At 42.8% G+C, this 23,629-nt stretch overlaps 1 long non-coding RNA gene across 1 annotated transcript; it reads left to right on the top strand.

Annotated features, from left to right (window-relative positions):
* On the top strand, window positions 1–23,352 carry LOC149749936 (uncharacterized). Its single transcript, XR_016391864.1, has 3 exons — window positions 1–453; window positions 19,770–20,215; window positions 20,692–23,352. It is a non-coding gene; the product is annotated as an uncharacterized LOC149749936 (long non-coding RNA).
* The last annotated feature ends 277 nt before the right edge of the window (window positions 23,353–23,629 follow it).

The raw sequence follows: 23,629 nt of genomic DNA, 5'->3' as shown, positions 1-23,629 counted from the left end.
AGAGGCACAGGAGAAATAGCTGGCTCTCCAGCCTTACTGGGCGGCCTTACTGATCCCTTACTGTTAAGGGATCAGAGGAGCCACGCCCTAGTGGGGCTGGGGAGAGTGATGACTCACCCTGAGCCATTAGGCAGGGCAGGAAACAGCTGATTCTAGGCGGGGCCTGCATCCCCCGGTGGACAGGTTGCATTAGGATCTTGGCAGGAGTTTAACTGCAGCTCTCCATCTTTCCTGGGTTCTTCCTGGGAATTTGGGGAACGAGAGTTGAGCATTAGGATGTGCTAAGCTAGACAAACAGGAAGGAGATGTGGGGTTTTGCCAGCCATCACCTTAAAGTAGGTGACAGCAAATCTGAACTGCGGAGCCTCTCAGGGAGATAAGTGGAACCAAGAGAAGCACAGGACAAACAAGTAACCCTTTCCACCCCTCTGGCTTTGGAGCTCAGAGCACCTGGTAAGAACCCCCAAAGCTGTAGTTTTCCAGGAACTGCCAGCAGCCTGGAGAGACCCTCTTGTGTGAGTTCCGTGGAACCTTGGCTTGGCCATGGTGACCTTAGCTTACTTCTCTGCATCTCGAAAATCCTCATTTGTAAAATGAGGTTAATAACATAAGCCACCTATTGGGTTGTTTGTGAGGGTTAATGAATCAAAACGTATGAGACACCTAGAACAAGGTATAGCTCAGAGTAAGGGATTAGTCAATGTTTGGCGCTTTTGAGGGGATCCAGAGGAAGGAAGGCATGGGTCAGCACCAGCAATTGGTAGGGATGTTGATTGTTAAATTATGGCTGGAAGTAACCTTATGTTCTTCCCGGTGTTAATAAGCCACAGTAACACACCTTGCTGCAGGAAGTGACCCTGCACCTGGTAAACCCAACCTGGATACAGTTCTCTCCTTGTTCTAAACCCGAGGCTGTGCTTCTTTCATTGTCTAGAGCAATGCATCTCAAACTTGAATGGTGCATAAATCACCTGGCAGTCTTTGTAAACAGATTATGACTCAGTAGATTTGGGGGTAACTGAGACTCTGCATTTCTAACAAGCCCCTGAGTGATGCCACTGCTGCTGCTTCACAGACTTTGAGTCCCCAGGATCTAGCTAGCACAGTCCAACAGAACTTCCTGTGATGGTGGAAATCTTCTGTATCTGCACTGTTCAATACGGTAGCCGTGAGCCATAATCATATTTGCCTGTGGGGCACTTGAAATGTGATATTGGAAACTGAAGTTTTAAATTTAACTGAAGTGTAAATAACCACAAGTGGTTAGTGACTGCAGTATGGATCAGCACAGCTCTAGACCCTTGTGTCCAGGAAGTCAAGGTCATGAGTTGGATCCTCGTTAGAGTCACAGACAAGACTGTGTTCAGGACCACGTATTATGTATTGGATGACAGTGGGAACTGAGCAAAAGAGGAAAATAGCTCTACCCAGACTGTCTGTTACTGAACCAAATTGGGGTCCACTCACCTGCTGCCTGGCAAAGCCAATCTACTGACACTGGGTGTGGTGAAGGAAAGTGCAGAGTTTATTGCAGGGCGCCAAGCAAGGAGAATGGGCAGCTAATGCTTAAAAGACCCAAAATCCCCAATGGCTTTCAGGGAAGGGTTTTTTGGTTTTTGGTTTTTTTTGGTTGCGTTAGGTCTTTGTTGCTGTGCACAGGCTTTCTCTAGTTGCAGCAAGCAGGGGCTGCTCTTTGTTGTGGTGCGTGGGCTTCTCATTGCGGTGGTTTCTCTTGTTGCGGAGCACGGGCTCTAGGCACGCAGGCTTCAGTAGTTGTGGCTTGCGGGCTCAGTAGTTGTGGCTCGCAGGCTCTAGAGCACAGGCTCAGTAGTTGTGGTGCACGGGCTTAGTTGCTCTGCAGCATGGCGGTTTTCCCAGACCAGGGATTGAACCCATGTACCCTGCATTGGCAGGTGGATTCTTAACCATTGCGCCACCAGTGAAGTCCCTGGGGAAGGGTTTTTAAAGGCAGCATTTGGGGTGAGGGTTGCAGCTTGTTGACTTTCTTCTGATTGGCTGGTGGTGAGGTAACAGGGCAATGTTTCAGGAATCTTAACCATCAACCTTCTGGTTCCAACCAGTCTGGGGTCTGTGTGCTTGTTGTCAGCATGTAGTCAGCATCCTCCACATGGGTGGGAGTCTTAGTTTCTGAAGGACAACTCAAAGAGATGCATAAGACTGATATATATATCTCTTGAGGAGGAACTCTGTTTTAGGTATCATTACTTTTTTTGCTCACCTGCTTTTCCTTTGTTTCTGTCAGCCTCACTTCCCTAATTAGTAACTGCTTGAGTCTGCTCTTTGGAACTCAGGGAAGGCCTAGGAGACTAAAGCCTTTTTCTACAAACAAGAAATGGGGGACACAGAGGGGCTTTTGTACCCGGGAGGGCCCCCACAGTGTCCTGCTCGATTTCACACCTACACACCCAGAAAATACAGTCAAAATATATGCTCTGGCGTCTGTAATTGTTGGTAAAAATAACCTTCCTATTTGCAGACAAACTTCCTGGCAGAGCTGTCTGATCAACTCCCTTCCTTCACCTCTGGACCTGGGGCTAGAACCACTGTTTATCACCTTTGTGTTGGTAAAGAAAAAATAAAAAGAAGGTACTTAATTAACATTGAATCAGCGATAACCTCAGCTCCATAATTTTAAATCCTTAGTTGTTTTTCCTGCATGTCTTCAGTGGGTGCCCTTGATATCCACACACATAATAGAAATAGACATTCTCTGAACTTAAAAAATGGAAAGTTGAATGAAATTAAATAGGTGAAAAGATCTTTCTCTGACTATATTGATAAATAATAATGTAAGAACTTGGAATGTTTAGTGAAGAGGAATTTTCTTCTGGTTAAAAATTACATCCAAGTCTTTAGCTTTCTTCCAGGGTGTTCCAAATAATCTTTGATTTCTGCCAGCACTTTCTTGGATGTGGTTCACTTGTCAAACATCCTGGATAAATAGTGATGAGACTTTCACCCATATCGGTGACAAAAACTGACTCTGATCCAGAGCACGGAGCTGGATTCTGAATAGATGCTTTAAAATGGATATGAAAAGAAAGGCAGCTCTGTGTTTCAATGCATCTTTATGAGAAATGTGCCCATGCTCTTACCTGCCTTGGATGTGACATGTAAGAGATCAATTTCAATTGTCTCTGAGTTACAGTACTGATTTTAGAAATGACATGGCATTTTTTTGACACTTTGCATTTTTAGCATGTGAATATTTGGAACTATAGGCAACACTTTATACATAGGTCAAAGTAAAGAGCTATTGTATTAGCTATAGTTATATGTTATATATAACCACAATTATGAGAAATCCTTACTGCAAAAAAGAATACAAAATTGAATTTAATAACAACTAGGTCTTTAATGCTTACCTTTAAAATTTTTTTTTATTGAAGTATAGTTGATTTACAATATTGTGTTAATTTCTGCTGTACAGCAAAGTGACTCAGTTAGACACATGTAGACATTCTTTTTTATATTATTTTCCATTATGGTTTATTATCTTTTATTTTATGATACTAGAAAGTACTTTCTATACCTGCATTGCTTTTATTAAACATGTTATAGGAATGAGATATATTGAGAGACTATCCAATATATGCCCTCATACTATGCTACCAAGATATGTGTGTTGAATAAGAATGATGCTTTTTTTTTTATAAATTTATTTTATTTATTTATTTTTGGCTGTGTTGGGTCTTCACTGTGGTCCGTGGGCTTCTCATTGCGGTGGCTTCACTTGTTGCAGAGCGTGGGGTATAGGCACATGAGCTTCAGTAGTTGTGGCATGTGGGTTCTGGAAGGCAGGCTCAGTAGTTGTGGCGCACGGGCTTAGTTGCTCCACGGCGTGTGGGATCTTCCCGGACCAGGGACTGAACCCATGTCCCCTGCATTGGCGGGCAGATTCTTAACCAATGCACCACGAGGGAAGCCCCGATTTGATTCTTATTCAAGAACAAAACTGAGTTTCCTGCTGTAGTGAATAGTGAAAGGGGGACCTTTACAATCAACATCACATAGAAATTACAGTGGGATTAAACATTAAAATGCCTTAGAAACGGACTATAATATAGGAAGCTTGAACATCTTGTTTATTATGGCAGAGCACCTGCTAGGTTAACTCTCAGGTGAGGAAGAATTCTTGTGGTCCAAGGGATAAAGGTGCATTTTTCTCTTTTCTTTTCTCTTTTTATTGCCTCCCCTATCCTTAATTTCCCTTTCTAGCTATCTCTGTTCTTCAGCTGTTAGAAAGGTTTTCTTTATTTCTTTGTCTATCCAATATTTTCTTCCACTGGAAAGATGTCTCCCCTTAACTGGCCGTCAGATGTACCCACGCAAGATGTGACAGAGAGATATAAACAACACACCCAGGATCCCTTCCCACAGGCAATTTAGACTGTATCTGGGGAGACAACCCTGCATGTACGAAGCGATGAGCAGATGTAAATATGTGATTGAAAACCACTCACCACTCACGTAGAAAAGCTGGATTGTTTGACCACAAGAAGGAGAAGCGAAAAAAAATCTCCGTGAGGATTCGTGATGTAAGGCTAAGGGCTGGGAAGTAACTGCAGGAAACAAGGCCAATATACTGAGCGTCTGGGAGAGGCTAAGCCTCTAAGGCTAAAATTTTATTTGGCAATAATAGCTCATTTAGGCAGAAGCAGTCTGGGCACAAGGCCACAAATGTGAGCGCTCCTGAATAAAAGCCCTTGACAAAGCTTGTATTGTACACTGTCGGGTATGGGCAGGCTAGTTCTGCTCTTCAGCGATACCTGGACCTACAAATGATAACCTGGACATCTGCTTAGAAGAATTAGAGAAGTACTTATAGGGATCACAAACTCAGGAGTAATGCAGGGACCTGGGATCTGGTGCCTGGACCAGAATCAGGCAGAGCTGGGTCATCAGGATCTCATCCAAGCTATTCTGTGTCATTTGAAGATGCAAGTTCCTTTTGTTTCATTAATTGCCTTTCAGTGAAAGTGCTGGGTAATGTTTGGCCGGGTCTAAGTAAGGATACTTCTTTGACCATCAGCCTTGGGGAAAAGGTTGGACTAAACTTATGGCGATTTTACATAGTACTTTTGGAGTTGTATCTTGGCATTGTGAGTTGCATTCTCTATAAAGTGTGTTCTCAAAAGCATGTTGCTGAGGGTAAGAGAAGAAGACAGAAAATAAAAGCCCGTGAACAGTCAAGGTCTTAGGAAATGCTACAGGAACTGACGAATAAGAAACAAGAGTTTGGTCTTGACAAATAATGAAACCGTAGAGAATAAACGAGAGAAAAATATTGAATGCTATGATCACTTAAGAATTTTTTTTAAAAATTCACGGCTATAAGTTAATGAGATCAAATCGAAAATGACCCATGTTGAAATCTACAATAGCAGAGATAAGAAGATACAAAAACATCTTATTGTTCAAGTCTGAGAACTAAGGGGCACCAGTGAGACTGTGTCTGCATGGCAACACAAACAGATTTGAAAGGTTAAAAATTCACACAAACAATTATTTTCTTCACTCATGCAGATGCCTAGATTGCTGCCTCTCCCACTGCATTGGTGAAGAGGCCTTTGTCTCAAGGGTCCTTGAGACTCAGCCTTTGTTGAGAATCCCTGGGGAATGGGGAGGAGCAAGTCGGGGCAGTTTAGAAGACAATCCTTTCTTTTTTATGGAACAGATTTTTATTTTTTTATTTTTGCGGTACGCGGGCCTCTCACTGTTGTGGCCTCTCCCGCTGCGGAGCACAGGCTCCGGACGCGCAGGCTCAGCGGCCATGGCCCACGGGCCCAGCCGCTCTGCGGCATGTGGGATCTTCCCAGACCGGGGCACGAACCCGTGTCCCCTGCATCGGCAGGTGGACTCTCAACCACTGCACCACCAGGGCAGCCCTATATTTTTTTAATGTTATTTTTTTAAGGTTTCTAATCAGTTGACTTTACTTTTTTCATTAAAATTATTTTTTAAATTTATTTATTATTTATTTACTTATTTTTGGCCGTGTTGGGTCTTCACTGCTGCGTGCGGGCTTTCTCTAGTTGGGGCTACTCTTCATTGCGGTGGCTTCTCTTGCTGTGGAGCACAGGCTCTAGGCGTGCGGGCTTCAGTAGTTAAGGCACACGGGCTCAGTAGTTGTGGCTCGCGGGCTCTAGAGCGCAGGCTCAGTAGTTGTGGTGCATAGGCTTAGTTGCTCCGTGGGATCTTCCCGGACCAGGGTTCGAACCTGTGTCCCCTGCATTGGCAGGTGGATTCTTAACCACTGCACCACCAGGGAATTCTCATTAAAATTTTACATTGGAGTATAGTTGATTTACAATGTTGTGTTAATTTCAGGTGTACAGCAAAGTGATTCAGTTATACATATACATTTATCTGTTCTTTTTCAGATTCTTTTCCCATATAGGTTATTACAGGGTATCGAGTAGAGTTCCCTGTACTACAGTAGGTCCTTATTGGTTATCTGTTTTATATATAGTAGTGTGTGTATGTTAGAAGACAGGACAATTCTTAATGCAACTAAGTATTTTTTTAGAGTCCCAGGATATGTCCCATATTATGGAGCCCTACCCAAGCACAATTTTCAGAAAGGATCCCTGGCTCTGTGTGACCCCCAAAGCTGAGAGCTCTCTATGTACTGCCCACCCTTCCCATATTGGGGCTATTTGTTACTCTGCATTCCCATGGCCCAAGGCCGTGAGTGGTCAACGTGATTCTCTAGCTGGGTGAATATATTTGAAATGTGATTAAACAGAAAAAAAAAAAAAAAAGAAATGAAAAGGCATCAGAACTTGGATTTAATTGTTGATTAATGAGAGAAAACAATGATACTGGATTGATCAGGAGTATATGATCCCCAACTCAAACTAGCTAAAGCTAAGAGAAAGTTATTCCAGGGTACAAGTGTCTCATGGAGCCCGAGGAAAGAAACGATGCTGGGTCTCAGGGAGGAAGGGATCCAGGCTCTCAGGTCCTGGCAGCTTCCTGCTCCTGCTTGGTGAACATCTACCCCTTCCTTCCTTAACTCAGCCAGCCAGGTCCTGGATCCTACCTTAATCACGACCTCAGGAGCACAGAGGTCCCCTGCGGAGGTGAGCCTACTCTGTACCTTGCCCCAAAGACTTGAGATACATAAAGTGTACTACATCCTAATCTCTGCTACCTTACCTCTCACCAGGAATCCCAGGAACCTGCAAGGCTTCTGACCACACCCCTAAGGCATCTCAGGGCATTCGCTTCCTCTGCCAGCTGGGACCCTAATCACCCTTCAGGGACCAGCTGAAATCTGTAAAATCTTGCCCAACTGTTCTACCCCAAACTAGCCTTTCCTTCCTTTGTCTACACTGAGAAGTATGTTACTAATCTTTTAAATTTCTCTCCACGGTCAGTCTTGCCCCTAGTAGTGGCTTAATAAGTATGTACCACGTTGAACCAAACCAACACATCTGATCCGGCAGGTCCGTTCTTCCCAAGGTGGACCGCCAGCCCTCCTGGACACCTCACATGAATCATCATGACACTGACAGGTCTGGGGGTTGCCACAAAGAGCTTGTGCCCAAGTCAAACAAGGAGATAGCTTGGACACATGAAAATCCATCTTTGTAGGTAGAAAAAGACGTAAAGTAATGACTCAGAGGAACACTGAAAAGACAAAGTCGTGTTACATCTTCTTTTCAACGTTCCCATTGTCCCTGTGTTAAATATCTAAGCGCCAAGTTTTGCCCTTGAAATGCTGTACTGGCTCCCAGCTTGGTGACTTTTTTTTTATTGAAGTCTAGTTGATTTACAATGTTGTGTGAATTACTACTGTACAGCGAAGTGACTCAGTTTTTGACTTTTTAAAATGTTCTTTTCCGTGATGGTTTATCACAGGATATTGAATATAGTTCCCCATGCTATACAGTAGGACCTTGTTGCTTATCCATCCTCTAGATAAAGTTTGCACCTCCCTGTGTTCATAGCAGCACTGTTCACAATATCCAGCTTAGTGACTTTAAGGTACCGTTTGATCCCAACTTGATCAAGAGCCACCTCCCTCTTTGTCCAACTTCAAAGAGTAAGTAGGATGTAGGAAAAATCATCTTTTTTTTTTTTCAAAATTTCTTCCTTTGAAATTTGTTCTTCTGTGATATCTGAGGGTTTCTAGTAAGAAATAGTAAGTCAAATAAGACAATCACAGAACGAAAGCTTAACCCCCATTAAGTAACAGTACAGGTTCACATGTATTCCTTGTGTTGTGCTGTATTTTTGTAAGTAAAAACAAAAAGGCAATCGGCTCCAGTCTTTGCCTTCAGAATCCCCTCTCTTGGGACTTCCCTCATGGCGCAGTGGTTGGGAGTCCGCCTGCCAATGTGGGGGACACGGATTCGAGCCCTGGTCCGGGAGGATCCCACATGCCGCGGAGCAGCTAAGCCCGTGCGCCATAAGTACTGAGCCCACGTACCACAACTTCTGAGCCCACGAGCCACAACTACTGAAGCCCGCACACCTAGAGCCCATGCTCCTCAACAAGAGAAGCCACCGCAATGAGAGGCCTGCGCACCGCAACGAGGGGTGGCCCCTGCTCCCCACGACTAGAGAAAGTCCACACACAGCAACAAAGACCCAACGCAGGTAAAAATAAATTAAAAAAAGAAAAGAAAAGAAAAGAATCCCCTCTTATCATCTGTGCTTATCCGAACAGCTAGTGCTGTGTCTGTCCTCTTTCTTCTGGCCCACTTCCCATACACTCCCACCCAGACACCAGCCTCCAGCAGGTCAGCCAGTGTCCCGTAAGCTTAAAAGATTCATGAAAAAAGACAGCCGTATACTCTCTCCCCTTGTCGGGTTGGGGGACACTTTCCCTGGCAAGGACTCCCCAGGGTCGTGTTACCATCCACTTTAGCTACGATCGCCATTGTTCAGCCAAGGTTCCCCTACCAAAAGGCATTGTGCAAAAGGACTCGCTTTCCCATTTGGGTGCACACCAGGGCCTGGGTCTGTCAGTTCTCAGGGCTCCCTGGCACCGAATGCTTCACCTAGGGAGGCGGTGCCTCTCTGGTGGGAAGCAAAAGCCACCACTTGGCTCCTGACGACCGAGCCCAGAGCATCCTGGCTTGTCTTGGTGCCTAACAGCTCGAGTTAAATTGCGTTTTATCCCTGAGACAACACTTTCAATATCATGGCGCTTTGCAGGTAGTAAGTAAGCACAATATAAACAAAACTGCAGCAAAGGGACATTTATGTTTTCATTTGGTGGAGTGGGTTTTTTTGGGTTTTGGTTTTTGGTTTTTGTTCTGTTACTTTGGTTTAACCATAGTCCTCCGGTATTTAGAAAAGAACAAAACGGAGCAGTTTCCTGATCCACCTGATAAAAACCTCTGGGCCTGGGCTCTCTTCCATTGTCCATGGGATTGAGGTTTAGAGCCAAAACACTAGGTTTGAGTAGAAAAGAATGCGTTGAAAAAAGGCAAAGCAAGGTTCTATTTTTAAAAAATGAAACCTGAAATGGGACTTGAAAGAGGTTCCATGTGTAAAGTTGTCTAGGGAAAGTTTATTGAATTTTTATTCTTCATTTTAGTTTTGTTATGGGCAAGAAGCAACCCAGAATTCTCTTCAGAATACGAATTTTGATATCATTAATAGCTGGACTCTGCATTCTCTTTCTCCACCAACAAGCAGTCTTGTTTTCTGGCTGGTTATAGCTTATTTGTATAGAGAATATGTTTTGCAGAGACCTTTGCTTACCAAGCAGAGCTCAAGAGTACTCACACTGTGTTTCTGGAATCCTCTTTTCAAAAAATTTTTATTATCCATCTACCTATGGTCCCACGGCGCGGCTTGCGGGATCATAGTTCCCTGGGATCCCAGGGATTGAACCTGGGCACCTGGCAGTGAGAGCGTGGAGTCCTAACCACTGGACCACCAGGGAAGTCCCTTTAATTTTTATTTTCGATTGGAGTATAGTTAATTGACAATGTTGTGTTAGTTTCAGTTGTACACCGAAGTGATTCAATTATACTTAGACATGTATCTATTCTTTTTCAAATTCTTTTCATGTCAGAAGATTGAGTAGAGTTCCCTGTGCTACAGTAGGACCTCGTTGGTTATCTGGAATCCTCTTGTCTTCCTTTTAAGGCCTGCTTGCTTCAAATTTCTTTTATACTGACTTTTTATTTCATGAGAAATACATGCTCATCAAAGAAAAAAATCAGAAAGTACAGGCAAGAAAACTCAAAATCACCTGTAAACCCACTCTTTAGGTAGGAGGATGTGGTAGGTATATCCTTCATATTTATAAACAGAGTAAGTTTTATTTGTTTGTTCTCATTTTTAAAAATTTTATTGAAGTATAATTGCTTTACAATGTGTTAACTTCTGCTGTACAGCAAAGTGATTCAGTTATACATATACATACAGTCATTTTTAATATATTCTTTTCCATGATGGTTTATCACAGGACATTGAATATAGTTCCCTGTGCTATACAGTAGGACCTTGTTGTTTATCCATTCTCTATATATAATAGTTTGCATCTGCTCATCCCAAACTCCCAATCCATCCCTCCCCCACCCTCCCTCCCCCTTGGCAGCCACAGTCTGTTCTCTGTGTCTCTGAGTCTGTTTCTGTTTCATAGATATATTCATTTGTGTCGTATTTTAGGTTCCACATGTAAGTGATAGCATATGGTATTTATCTTTCTCTTTCTGATTTACTTCAGTTAGTATGATAATCTCTAGTTGTATCCATGTTGCTGCAAATGGCATTATTTCATTATTTTTTTATGGCTGAGTAGTATTCCATTGTATATATTTACCACATCTTCTTTATCCGTCATCTACTGATGGACATTTAAGTTGTTTCCATGTCTTTGCTATTGTGAATAGTGCTGTTATGAACATAGGGGTGCATGTATCTTTTCAAATTATAGTTTTGTCTGGGTATATGCCCAGGAGTGGGATTGCTGGATCATATGGTAGTTCTATTTTTAGTTTTTTTTTTTTTTTTGGCGGTACGCAGCCCTCTCATTGCTGTGGCCTCTCCCGCTGCGGAGCACAGGCTCCGGACACGCAGGCTCAGCGACCATGGCTCACGGGCCCAGCTGCTCCACGGCATGTGGGATCTTCCTGGACCGGGGCACGAACCCGTGTCCCCTGCATCGGCAGGCGGACTCTCAACCACTGCGCCACCAGGGAAGCCCTAGCTTTTCATTTTTGCCAAAACTTAAAAACTTTTAAAGTAAAATTTCTAAAGATAAACAGAAGTAGAAAGAACAGTATAATTAACTCCCAAGTATCCATCCCTCAGGTTTAAGAGTTATCAATGATGTCTCATCTGTCACCATCTACTCCAACAAGCATTTTAAAGCAAATCCCAGACATCACACCATTTAGACAGATGATAGGTAGGTAGGTAGGGAGGTAGATAGATAAATAGGTAGATATCTTAAAAACAGGTATATTAGTCTGCTCAGGCTGCCGCAACAGAATACCACAGACTGGGTGGCTTAAACAGAAACTCATTTTCTTACCGTCCCGGAGGCTGGAAGTCTAAGATCAAGAGGCCAACAGGTTGGTTTCTGGTGGGACCTCTCTCCCTGGCTTGCAGACGACCTCCTTCTCACTGTGTCTTCACATGGCCTTTCCTCTGTGCATTTCTGGTGTCTCTTCCTCTCCTTATAAGGACACCAGTCCTACTGAACTAGGACCCCATCCTTATGACTTCATTTGATCGTAATTACCTCCTTAAATGCCCTATCTTCTCATGGAAGTTAAGGCTTCAAGGCAGGGATTTGGGGGGAATAGAGTTCAGTCCAAAATACAACGATTTTTAAAATGTAAACACAATACCATTATCGCACGTAAAAATAGTAACAATAGAGGTACCAACTACTATGTATAAAATAAATAAGCTACACGGAAATATAGGGAATATAGCCAATATCTTATAATAACTATAAGTGGAATATAACCTTTAAATATTGTGAATCACTGTGGTGTACACCTGAAAATTATATAATACTGTACATCAACTATACCTCAATTTTTTTAAAAAAGAAAGAAAAAATAGTAACAGTAATCTCTTAATATCAAACATTTAGTCAAAGTTCAACTTGTCCCAACTGTCTTAGAAATATATTTTAAAATCGCCTCAGAGTTGTATCTCATTGATAGCCTATGGGAATATCTTGTTTTTACCTTTAAAAATCCATCAAGAAGTGTGCATTTACCGAACACTTACTATGTACTCAGCATTGTTCTAAGCACAGCGAGGAGCTAAATGCCCATGTCAGGAAATGGTTAGCAATGAGGTCAAGGAGGTTGGATGGGGCCAGATTACAGAAGATATTAAAATTCATAGCAGTGGTTAAGAATCCGCCTGCCAATGCAGGGGACACGGGTTCGAGCCCTGCTCGGGGAAGATCCCACATGCCGCGGAGCAACTAAGCCCGTGCACCACAACTACTGAGCCCGCATGCCACAACTACTGAAGCCCGCGTGCCTAGAGCCCATGTTCCGCAACAAGAGAAGCCCGCGCACCTCAACAAAGAGTAGCCCCTGCTCACCGCAACTAGATAGAGCCCATGCGCAGCAACAAAGACCCAGCGCAGCCAAAAATAAATACATAAATACATTTATTAAAAAAAAATCATAGCAGAGGAGTTCCAACTTGATTTGCTTGGAAATGGAGAGCCTTGGAAGATTTCTGAATTACGAGAGAGCAAAATGAACTTCAGCTTCTCCAGTGAATGACCACTGGACAGTGGCAATTTCCTTCACTTCACATAACGCCTGACTCCTAGGATAGTTGAGAGATCAAGTAAAATCGTGAGCATTCTACACAGACCTCAGCTGTGATGATGAAAGTGTAAAGATTCCGTTTAGTTTACAGAGACTCGCCTTTAATCACCAACTGATTACAACACATATATTCTGCAAAGCAAGGGACACATATATATAAAGCTCTATTTCAACACTCAGTAAGAAGTTTGGTTTTTTTAATAAATTTATTTATTTTATTTATTTGTTTAGGCTGCGTTGCGTCTTCGTTGCTGTGCGCGGGCTTTCTCTAGTTGCGGTGAGCAGGGGCTACTCTTCGTCGTGGTACGTGGGCTTCTCATTGCGGGGGCTTCTCTTGTTGTGGAGCACGGGCAGGCTTCAGTAGTTGTGGCGCGCGGGCTCAGTAGTTGTGGCGCACGGGCTTTGTTGCTCCGTGGCATGTGGGATCTTCCCAGACCAGTGATCGAACCCGTGTCCCCTGCATTGGCAGGCGGATTCTAATCCACTGCGCCACCAGGGAAGTCCCTCAGTAAGAAGTTTTAATTAAAGGTGTTAAAATTGTAAAATAGCCATATACATAATATCAATAAGAGCATATCTGATGGCCAGGAGAGACAGAGTGAAAGAAATTAACTTTGAAGACTTAGACATTAGACCTTTTCTAAATATACCTTTAGGTTTTTTAATTGTAGTCTTAACCGATACTATTGATATAAGAGCTAAGTATTGAGACAAATATTGTATAAAGGAAATTTAACTCGTTATTTTTAACTAAAGGGATTATAAAATAAACCTAAGACCTCATTAGAGGCCAAGTTTTTGCAAAGATAGACAAATTAAGCTATGGTTGGCAGGGATGCATGTGATACAATTTTGAAACACTTGTAATCTATGAGTCAGTACCTCTGGAATGTTGGAGAAGAAAGAATGGCAGTAATCAACCCAAGAGGACACAAAGGTATGTGCTCTGTGAGCTGTTCCAAGTCTATTTTAGCAAGTGCACATGTCTGCAAAATGAAAGATACTCTCCAAGTGGTCAAATGGCATCTGAATCATATAGGTTTTTTTTTTTAAGTCTTTTAAAATCATTTCAAATCTAACCAGACTCTAAAAATCTTCAGTAAAACAAACAATTTTCAAATTTTAGAAAGGGGTTTAAGGGAAAAGATATATTGGGATTACAGTTTATAATTTATAAATATTGCCATTATCTGGTTTTAGTATGATTAAATCACTATATTCCATAAAACACGTCTCTGATCACTAAAAAAGCAGAAAACAGCCCACAAACTGTTTTCTAAAACTTCACTGACGTATAGTTGATTTACAATGTTGTTTTTAATTTCTGCTGTACAGCAAAGTGACTCAGTTATACATATATATATATATTGTTTTTCATATTCTTTTCCATCATGGTTTATCACAGGGTATTGAATATAGTTCTCTGTGCTAGACAGTAGGACCTTGTTGTTTATCCATCCTATATATAATAGTTTGCATCTGCTAATCCCAAACTCCCACCCCTCTCCCCTACCTTCCCTCCCCGTTGGCAGCTACAAGTCTGTTCTCTATGTCGGTGTCTCTTTTTGTTTCGTAGATATGTTCATTTGTGTCGTATTTTAGATTCCACATATAAGTGATATCATATGGCATTTGTCTTTCTCTTTCTGACTTACTTCACTTAGTGTGATAATCTCTAGGTGCATCCATGTTGCTGAAAATGGCATTATTTTATTCTTTTTAATGGCTGAGTAATATTCCATTAAATATACATACCACATCTTCTTTATCCATTCATCTGTCCATGGACATTTAGGTTGTTTCCATGTCTTGGCTATTGTAAGTAGTGCTGCTATGAACATAGGGGCACTTGTATCTTTTCAAATTATAGTTTTGTCTGTGTATATGCCCAGGAGTGGGATTGCTGGATCATATGGCAACTCTATTTTTATTTTTTTGAGGAACCTCCATACTGTTTTCCATGGCTGCACCAATTTACATTCCCACCAACAGTGTAGGAGGGTTTCCTTTTTCTCCACACCCGCTCCAGCATTTATTATTTGTAGACTTTTTAATGATGGCTATTCTGACTGGCATGAGGTGGTACTTCATTGTGGTTTTGATTTGCATGTCTCTAATAATGAGTGATGTCGAGCATTTTTTCATGGTGCACAAACTGTTTTTGAAGTTAGTAGAAGACGGTTTTGTTTGGTGACTCACCAGAAGAATTCTTAAGACTCAGTGGCAGGTTACGCTCATGGCTAAAATGTATTACAGCAAAGCATACACAGCAGAAGCAGCAGGGAACAGACGTGCATCCGTGTGTCCAGAAAGGTTCAGCACAGGCTTCTGATGTCTCTCCCTGATGATCACACAGGACCACTTTCTCTCTGGCAGAGCTGTTTGGGATTATGTGGAATGCCCCGTCCCTTTATAGGGGGCAGGTCACATAAGTATATTCTGCTACACAACCAGCCATGACAACCAAAATCAAGACTCGTCAACACAGGTGCACATCATCACTCTTGAGATCTGTGCAAAGCAACCTGACCAGCCAGTATAGCATGATCCATTATCTCTAAGCATATATAACAAAATTATCAATGGCTAACATAAAGAAGATTCCAGGGGTCGCATTCCTAGGTGTTGGTCCAAGGTCAATCGTGGTTCCTTTGGAGACATGTAAGGAGTAAGCGTACAGACCTGCATACAGAAGTGAGAACTCTTCTGTCAGTGGTATTTTGGAATGAACCAAAGGGAGCAAGCCTGCAACATGGTATTACTGCTGAGAACATGGCTTGTCAGCTCTATCACTCGGCCTTCCCAAAGTTTCTCCCCCGACAAGACTGTCTTCCGCTTCCTCTCCTGTCCTCATTTCTAAATCCCACATCCCCTTAAATTCCCAAGGCATTGGTTGATGACCCAGGGACCCGTGCCCTGATGGAAGCCATCATTTGTGCACTCAGGTCCAGCAAGCTAATCTGTGGGATCTGCTGAAAACATGGAAATACTGGGCCCCTTGTTCAAAAATCCTTAAAAATTTCAAGACAGTGACAGCAAAGCATTAGACCAAGAGGCCTTTCCAAGCACAGAGCCCTGAGGAACTATACTGGTTATATACCCATGAAGCATGTCCTGAGTGCAATGATAATGTTCTGGAGGTTGGCCTCTCCCAATAGACCACGTTACTGATCAAAAGGTGACTTGGTGAGCCTAGAGTCAGATAGGAAGTTGGGTGTTGCCGAGAAGCTGTGCGTGTCCCACTAACTTAGGGTGGTGGGATTTTCTGGTGTGTGCTAGACAGCTAAGGGGTGGTGGAGAGGAGTGTTGTGAAGTCAGATCACTCGTAGTTTGCTCCCCCCAAGCAGTGTGACCTTGGAAAGTCACTTAGCCTCCCAGCCTCCATTTCCACCTCAATAAGAATGTTGAAAGAGATAATGTACAGGAAGCCACTTCGTAGACTAAAGCACTCTGCAAGCGTTATTAGCCTTGTCTCTGGAGGTATCTCCATATAGATAACGAATATTCATGTATGATTTCCTCTTTCCTGGACAGCACTGGAGTCAGGCAGGTAAATACTTTTCTTTTCCAACTTTTTTTCCCAGACACTAATGCTTCTGTCATTACGGCATTACAACACAGCCTCGTGTTCTGTTTCCCCAAGTCACAAATAAAGTTACAGTTATAGTGGATATTTCAGGGGAGACTGATACATCCGTATCATCCAGGTGGAGTAACTTCTATCGATGGCTAATCTTATGCACTTTATGTTTTGTTCGAATTAACTTCAAATTCAGAGAATGTCACTGTCAAAACTTGTCCCTAAATTGTGGGTTTGTCACACTCTATAATTCCTGCTGTTACCTATGTACAGAATACATTTTGCTCTTGTTAAACCTGTAGCTTCTTAATTACTGCTCTGTGCACATAAAGATCTTGATAAATATTTGCTAAGTCAATGAATTAGTGAAGGAATAAATGCAAGGAAGAGAATATCATCATCTGGAGATACCAAAGGATTAAATGCTGAAACTTGTTTCTGAAACAAACACAATTTCTTTGACGTCTGAAATACTAGTTCTCCTGCTAGCTCCCTAAACACTCCGAGTGCAAGGAAACACACTCTCGGCAGGTGCAGTATTGATCCCAGGAAAGAGGCGGTGCCAATGTGAGCAGCTGCCTGGACTCATGTGAAATAGAATGGAATGAGATGAGCCTCCGATCAGCTTTCCCTGGATGGGAAAAGAGCTCCAGCCTTGGGGTTCTGAGTCTGTTTCAGTGTGGTCGAAGGGGTCCTCCAGGGACCAGATCTGGCGTTCAAATCCCTCCAGGAAGGGCCTGTCTGGATGTCTGTGGTCCTTTCACTTCCTGATTTCCCTCCTTATGCCGCATCTCCCCTTTCTTTTTCCTCCCACTGTATAACAAACACACAATCAGGGCCACTGCTGATATATCCAAGGTCAGATTCAAACCATGAGTCATCATGAGGACTGACCCCGTTCCCACGGAACACTGAACAGTTGAACTGGTCCTCTTAGAAGTATTGTACTGCACCCTTGGCTCTGAAAGACGAGGCTAGCTTTTGGAGGTGTCTTAGAGGAAAGAAAAAAATGGTTTTCATCTCCCAACCTTTATTTCCTATATATGTTTGGGCCAGGAGTGTCCTAAAGGCTCAATAAGTGTGCGTCGACAGGCTGAAGAGTTCCCCCTGTCTAGGCAACTCACAGCAATGGAAGCTCACAGGTGAGAATGTGGCTGTGATCTCAGTTAGTACCTGATTCCACATCTTGGGGCAAGAAAAATCAGGATGGTTTGGGGACATCATGTTTTGCCAAAAAACAAGAATACCTGTAAGGAGGCCAGAAACAGAGCTAAAGTAAGTCACTTGTCCTGAAGGCTGGGAGACTTCCCAAGAAATGCCAATGGAAGTAAATTACCTGCTCTAAAAATGAAAGTGTTCAATTTTTAATGTAATGAAAGAGACATGTGACTGATTCAGAGTGCTCAGCCTTTGGATAACTAAGAAACCCCAAATTAAGATGACACAAAGCCCTTAAATGAGAATTGAGAACCGTCTGCAAAACGTTTGCGCAAAGCTAAAATTTTCATTGCTTGTGCCCCCAAGGTCCCTGGAAAACAGAGGGAAAATCATTTAAGCTTGGTTATGGTGACACTGACAGCGCTCGTGCGCTGATTTTGGAGATGATCTTCGGCCCCAGAAAGTTCAGCATGCTCGAGTTATGGCACTGGTTTAATTAAATAGGGTAAGAAGTCAAAATGGATGATTTGGGAGGAGCTAATGTTCCCCAGGAGTGGTTTTGGCGAATTGAAGTTTCAGCAGTTAGAATGAGATTTTCCTTCTTGTCGCTAAGGAGTGGCTTTTCTTCACTATACAAAGATGAAACTCCCTTCTGAGAAGAAAAGGAAAGTATAGTAACAGATGTAAAGATGGAAAAATCATCATGGACTCTGGTTTTAAAAAAGACATATAATTTCTAGCTCTGTCACAATTAAATCTGGTCCCACAGCAATGGCAGCTTATTTATTTACTTAATCACAACTGTTGGGTCCTAATATTATTCTCTACTAATAGGAGAAAGGAATCCTGGAGGGTACCTTGATTCCGTGTCTTGGGACAAGAAAAATCAGGAAGGTTTTAGGAACATCATGTTTTGCCAAAAAACAAGGATGCCCTTAAGGAGGCCAGAAACAGAGCTCAAGGGCAAAGCAATTTACTTTAAAGAGTCTCCCACTGTGAAAAAAGCCTCTGGAACAATACACCTTATCGTTAATGTAGTTAGGCCAAGTTGATTCCAGGAAAGACCATGAGTTCAGGATACTCGCAAAGAAACAGCAACATAAATTATACGAAAGGTAATTGTAGTACACTTTCCAAGGACTAGGTAGTTGCATTTTATGGCTTGGCAAACAAGAAGAATGGCGATTCTGTATTCAGAAGTACCTCCTTCCGCCAGATAAATAAAGCCATTTCTTAGGCAGTTCTAAGGGACACTGCACCCTGACTGATGGTGGCCGCAGGGCAGAAGTGACCTGTTTCTCCTCTAGGTCAGCTTTACTGGTGGAAACGCTGCTAAACTTGGGGCAGCTTGGAGATGGATGCTGGAGAAAGGAACGAGGAATGTGGGGCTGGGGCTAGAGGACAGTGAAAGGTCAGACCACCAGGTAATGTTGCAGGCAAAGTTGTGTCCCTCTCAAATCCACAGGTGAAGCCCTAACCCCCAGGACCTCACAGTGTGACTGTATTTGGAGATGGGGTCTTTAAAGAAGTTATTCAGTTGAAATGAGGCCAGAAAAGTGGGCTCAAATCCAATCTGACTGGTGTCCTTATAAGAAGAGGAAATTTGGACACACAGAGGGACCCCAGGCATGTGTGTACACAGAGGAAAAGCCTTGTGAAGATACGTTGAGAAGGTGGCTGTCTGCAAGCCAAGGAGAGGGGCCCCAAAAGAAACCAACCTGCTGACACTTTGATCTTGGACTTTGGGCCTCCAGAACTGTGAGAAATAAATGTCCAAGTCACCCAGCCTGTGATACCTTGTTATAGCAGCCCTAGTAATCTAATACAGGTAGGATAGGCTATCAGAGGGCCTCCAAGACCACAATTAAAAATGAATATGTATCTAAAATTAAAAAGGAATGAGGAGAAGTGTCACGATCACCAAAAACAAGGAAAGTCTAAGAACTCATCACAGTCAATAGGAGCCCAAGGAAATATGACGAACAACTGTCATGTGGTGTTCTGGATGGGATCCTGGAACAATAAAAGGGTATTAGGTAAAAACTAAGGAAACTGAATAAAGCATGAGTTTTAGTTAATAATAATGTATTGATATTGGTTTCTTAATTATAACAGATATGCCATATTAATGTAAGTTGTTAGTGATGGGGAAAATGGGTCTGGGGTGTATGAAAACTCTTTGTACTAGCTTTGCAATTCTTTTGCAAATCTAAAATTTTAAAGTTTATTTTTTAAAGGTAATGGGAAGCTGGGGCTTCCCTGGTGGCACAGTGCTTGAGAATCCGCCTGCCAACGCGGGGGACACGGGTTCGATCCCTGGTCCAGGAAGATCCCACATGCCGCGGAGCAGCTGAGCCCATGCGCCACAGCTACTGAGCCTGTGCTCTAGAGCCCATGAGCCACAACTACTGAGCCCCCAAGCCACAACTACTGAAGCCCGCGTGCTCTAGGTCCTGCGTGCTGCAACTACTGAGCCTGCGTGCTGCAACTACTGAGCCTGTGTGCTGCAACTACTGGAGGCCATGTGCCTGGAGCCCGTGCTCCACAACAAGAAAAGCCACTGCAGTGAGGGGCCCGCACACAGCAACGAAGAGTAACCCTCGCTCGCCACAACTAGAGAAAGCCCGCACACAGCAACAAAGACCCGACGCAGCCAAAAATAAATAAATAAATAAAAATAAAGGTAATGGGAAGCATTTATATAAAATTCTAAGAAACTATAGTGACAGAAAGTCCACCAATGTTTGCCTAGAGGAGCGGGTAGGGAGAGGCACCCAACTACAGAGGGGCAGTTGGTGCGTTTTAGGGGACTATTGTGATGGCGGTTACACAATTACCAAAATTCGTCAAATACCTTAAAATACATGAATCTGACCGCATGTAAGTAATACCTTCATAAAAGAAGATGTTGAAAGTCTCTTATGTTGCTGTGTAAGAGTCTGTGGAACACTATTTCAGCGGCAGGATGGGGAATGGCTTGGTGTGAGATCAGCAAGGAGGCTATCACAGGAACCCAGGCAAGCACAGGCCAGAATCGGAACAAAGAGCTGGGGGTTGAAATGGGTGACTTCAAACTGCACCAGAGAAGGGGGATGGTGATTGAAATAGCTCTCATTCACTCAGTGTGAACACCCATTGTCTCTTTTAACCCCCACTCAGTCCCTGAGAAGAAGAGGATATTATCCCTGCTTCACAGAGAAGAATTGACTCCGAGAAGTTAGGAAAGTCCTAGGAGCCTGGAGAGATGTCCCAGACGAGACTGCTGTCAGATATCAGGACCCTGCTTTTCCTGTTAGAATTCATTCCACTGATTTTCAGGTATTAGGATCTTTCTTGGTCATAATGCTTGTTTATATTATAGAACGAGTTAGTTACATAAAATATGACAGGATTAGCTATCAGGCAGTCTTCCATGTTAAAGTTTACAGACCATAAGTCTCAGAGATGAAAAGCAAATTGTTCATCAATCTCCCGACCTAGACTATACACCTCACATCCACAGGAAGGGAAAAGAAACCCAAAACATGCCCCAGTCAGACATTCATAATGGCTTATTTTTAAAAGCGCCTGAGACATGAAAGCCATGGATTTCATGCTTTCCTCTGTCTCCCATGGTGTCCAGCCCTGGGCATTATTCTTACCTGAAGTACAATTATTTCTTGGTTGGTTGAACTTGACTAGAGTATTTGTTTGATTTGGAAAACCATGAAGGCATTTCTCAAATTGGAGCAGACTTACAGTCACCACAGAAGTTATTTTTTTATAGATGCCTCTGTAAGAATGAAACATCTCATGGGAAATGGGACTCATTCCCGTTCACATGTGTCTGCACACACATGATGGAGGGGATGGCTTCTTATATGAATGTGGAATGGCTCCAACATTTACTAGATGCCTATTTATGCAAGTGTTTGTTTTAAAGCTTGCCCTGCTCACTAGAGGGGAGAGTGTCTCTTATTTAACGTGGTTCCTGGCACGTTTAGAAATCAATAACCAGCGGTTGACAGAATGTGCTTGGTGCTACATAATGAGGTTGGCATTTTGTGTGTGATTTCATTGAACCCTCTCAATAGCCCAAAGGGTATGAATCATTCTCATTAGACAGGTGAGTAAACTAGAGGGTTGCAGTGACTTATTTAAGGTCCTGCAGCAAGTAATTAGCTTCATCCAATAGGAGTTTGAAAGCAGGGCTACACAGCCCTGTAAGCCTGAACTCCCTCCATTGATTAAGAGCAGGGAACCTCCCAGGAACCACATAAGGGCCTGGAGACACTACTAAACCCTCTATTCTTCCTACCCTTCCCTCTCTACCCCCTCTAAAAGAAGACCCACATACATACTGTTTTCAACCACCCACTGGATGATAATTGTAATTTCACATTTAGATTTTCTTTGTTGTTGTTTTTTAAATTAATTTTTATGGGAGTATAATTGATTTACAATGTTGTGTTAGTTTCTGCTGTACAGCAAAGTGAATCAGGTATACATCTACATGTATCCACTCCTTTTTAGATTCTTTTCCCATACAGGTCATTACAGAGCATTGAGTAGAGTTCCCTGTGCTAGGTTCTTATTAGTTGCCTATTTTATTTAGAGTAGTGTATATATGTCAATCCCAGTGTCCCAATTTATCTCTCCCCTACTCCACATTTAGATTTTCTTTAACCCACGAGTTATCAACCAGCAGGCGACAAACTGAATCTGGTCCAGCAACACGTCTTGTTTAGCATGGTGATTTTTAAAAACTTGAGCTTGAATTTTTACACAGCTTCCACCAGACCCTGTGGTCTTGGACTAGGCTGTTTTGCTCACTTGTTTTACATGTTACAGGCAGCCCCGTAGAGTCTAAGTTAAAACTGAACCCCAGTTAAAGTGAAAACACCCCTTGGGGAGGCTAATACTTCAAACTGTTATTAGTTTGTACCTTATTGTGGCTAAGCTTAAAATCCTCTACTGGGGACTTCCCTGGTGGTCCAGTGGTTAAGGCTCCGTGCTCCCAATGCAGGGGGCCCAGGTTCGATCCCTGGTTGGGGAACTAGATCCCGCATGCTGCTACTAAGACCCAGTGCAGCCAAATATATATATATATATACATATATATGTTAAATAAATAAATAAATAAAATCTTCTACTGAGGAGAGGTTTTGAAGGGGAAGGAGAGGAGAGGGTGGGAGCTTGGGAAATCTGTGTCCTTCCATACTTTTCCCATAATTTTTTCTGTCTCCCTCCGTGTCTGAAAGCTCTCCTTTGTTTATCTGCCTAACTCTCAAGAACAAATCCCTAGCCAATAGTTTCCCAATAGGTAGCATTCATTTCTCTGAAAAATTAACCATGATAACTAGACAATAAGGCAATAATATTCTGTAATAGTTTGTGACTCAGATATGCCCAATGCCTCAACCTGGTAAGAGTTCACTTCCTTTATGCCGAAATGGGAATAGTCTGAGCTTCCATCCTGTATCATCAGTGGAAGTCCAGGATTCTTATTATTAATAATAATTAACTTTTATTGAGAACTTATTATGTGCCGGGTACTTTGATCTTAGTTTAAACAAGAACACACAGACACACATATACATCTGCATGAATACTCAGTAATTTTCAAGGACAGAAAAGAGCAAAAGCACATTTAAGAAAGAAACTGAAAATGGATAACGGCGACCTCCTTTTAAAGCCCTGAAAAAGCCGGGAAAGCCCTGAAGGGGGCGCACTGACTCATCGCAGCTTATGGACCCCACCTTCAGTGCAGCTGCCCACCACCTGCAGCAAATGAAAAACCACCCCAGGCCTCCCCAATTTCCATTTCTGCCTATATGACCAAGCACCTCTCCCGTGTTCTCCTGCCGTGTCTATGGTTCACCATTACTTTTCTTGTCCCAAATTACAATTCTCTGCTATTCCTGAGTAAACTCATTTTGGTGGTTATTTTACCAGCATGGTTCTTTTGGTCAACATTAAATTACCCTAAAGAGGGACTTCCCTGGTGGCACAGTGGTTAAGAATCCACCTGCCAATGCAGGGGACACGGGTTCGAGCCCTGGTCCGGGAAGATCCCACATGCCGTGGAGCAACTAAGCCCATGTGCCGCAACTACTGA

This window comes from Delphinapterus leucas, chromosome 2 (genome assembly GCF_059928025.1).
Source record: "Delphinapterus leucas isolate spDelLeu-1000000601 "Yukka" chromosome 2, BTC_Dleu_Yukka2, whole genome shotgun sequence".
NCBI lineage: Eukaryota > Metazoa > Chordata > Mammalia > Artiodactyla > Monodontidae > Delphinapterus > Delphinapterus leucas.
The sequence above is the reverse complement of the archived record's forward strand: the minus strand, read 5'-3'. Positions and strand labels throughout refer to the sequence as shown.